Source organism: Solanum pennellii, chromosome 9 (genome assembly GCF_001406875.1).
Source record: "Solanum pennellii chromosome 9, SPENNV200".
Lineage (NCBI taxonomy): Eukaryota > Viridiplantae > Streptophyta > Magnoliopsida > Solanales > Solanaceae > Solanum > Solanum pennellii.
Window position 1 is genome coordinate 23,555,688 of NC_028645.1, and position 2,154 is coordinate 23,557,841.

At 36.4% G+C, this 2,154-nt stretch overlaps 1 pseudogene; it reads left to right on the forward strand.

Annotated features, from left to right (window-relative positions):
• Positions 1-657: 657 nt before the first annotated feature.
• Positions 658-1,374, forward strand: LOC107030973 (annotated as a pseudogene).
• The last annotated feature ends 780 nt before the right edge of the window (positions 1,375-2,154 follow it).

Sequence of the window (2,154 nt, forward strand, 5' to 3'; positions counted from 1 at the left end):
GTCTCCCTTATTTTATGCTTACTAGTAATTTTTTATCGAGAGGAGTCCTCTCATTTAGGTGCATAACTTGTAGGCTTCTTTTCAGAAAAAGGGGAGGAGTTGACTATCCTTAGTAGGAAGGTCAACTTATGAAGCACCATAGGATCGGAGGTAAGATTCTATGTCCCCCTCCTTGTACCTTTTTGCTATTTTATTTATGCTAAGGTCTGGGGGTGTTGTTAAGCCCTTGAACCCCAAAGGGTCGTTCAAATAAAAAAACCCACTTGAACTGATCCCTTCATATGTATATATGTTCGCATACCTTGATAAAAAAAATAGTCAACTTCAATTTTCATCCCAAAAATTCAAAAAAACTGTGAGCAAATTTTATGGACCAAAAGTAAAGCATAAGTTTGAGAACTTTATCAAGGTTATTTTTGAAGGTATAATTATCAAAGAAGAAAAAAAGTAAAGCATAAGATTAAGCTCACCAATCTCAGTTGAGGCTGAATACTATATATAATATTAGGGGCAATCAAATTACACATTCATAAAAAGCAAAGACAAAAATGTGTAGAATTCAAATATTCAAATGCTTCACTTGTCAAGTCAATATCATATATCTATTTGACTAATTTTGGACTGGATTGTGGTCCTTTTTTCAAATTTGGACAAGAAATGAAGAAGTTGGATGTGAAAGTTCCTAATAAAGATAATGTTGACAGTTTTACAGAATGCGCTAATGCTTACTACCAGAAACGGCCACAGCTTCTGGGCTTACTTCAAAATTGTATGGCAACTATCTCTCATTGGAAGACCGCTATTGCAGCACTCGCCAAGAACCATCATCGTTAAAATTCCTTTCCAACTCCATCCTCCCATTTTGATCATGATAATGATAATCAATTTAACAAGGAAGAGAACAATGGATCGGATATTGTCGATTCTGATGTTGAGAGTTCATTATCATATCAGCCTCAATTTCCATCAACACAAGCTAAATTTGAACCTGACATGATCATCGCAGACTTGATGGTGATCAAAAGTGTCGACTATGAAATCATCCTACACGAGCTTAGTCAAGTAAGATAGAGTTGCATGAAAGCTCATTGGAGTTGTTGGAATCAGAGAGGTTGATCTTGTTAAATGAGAGCACGAGATTAAAATACAAAGTGGCTTCATTGATGGAGGAGAATAAGGGGTTGTCTTCAGAGTCGTTGTTCATGAAGAGGAAGGTAGATAAGCTTCCCAGGTTCATGCTAAACAAAAGGGATGATCATAGAGTTTGCATGCTTAGTCGAAAACTTTAGGATCTTCAAGGTCAAATTTATTGGATTGGAGAGGAGAAACAATGAGTATTATAAGCAGCTAATGCAACATGCAGAAAAAAAATGAGGAGGTCCAAGAGGGGGTTGAAGGGTTACTTTTAAAGTGCCTGAAGAGGCTGCTATTGGCAATGTCAAAAAGGGTGAGAAGCAGAAAATTGTTGGTGTTGAAGTTGGAAAGAAATTTTCTATGTTTTGGGACAGGGTTAAAAATCTTGATATCTTCCTTTGTGCACCTATTGTAGACATCAGAAAAAGAGGGTGTTTCTACTTAAAGTTTGCTGCATAAAAAAGATTACCTTTATCACCACGAGAAACATGTATGCTTATGAAGGCCCATACAGAGCCATCGTAAGCATACATGTTTGTCTTGGCTTAAAATGTTGCTGCGGAAGTGCTAGTAGGCCTTGAAGAACTCTTTTAGCATACAAAAATCCTTTGTATTGGTGAATATGTTCACTCAGCCAACCTCTATCTTTTGGTAGTTCAGAGAGTATTATGTTAGATGATTTGCTGATCTTTGTGGCTTTGTTCTTTGGTGACACCAGTTGTGAGTAAGAGGATAGAGAATAAACTTGCCATTATTGAGTTTAATGGAGAAAAGACAGTAGTAGAAAGTAGTAAATCTTGTTTGACTAGAACATAGTGTTTCTACTCAAAGTTTATTGCATAATAATGATTAGCTTTATCGTCACGAGAAACATGTATGCTTATGAAGGCACATACACAGGCATCATCCTACCCTTTTTGCTCTCAATTAAATACGGGGGAAGAAAAATATGATGGGAGAAGCACTAAATTTGAAGTTTACTTGACCACCCCAATGAATCTAGCTTGTTAATATTGGAAA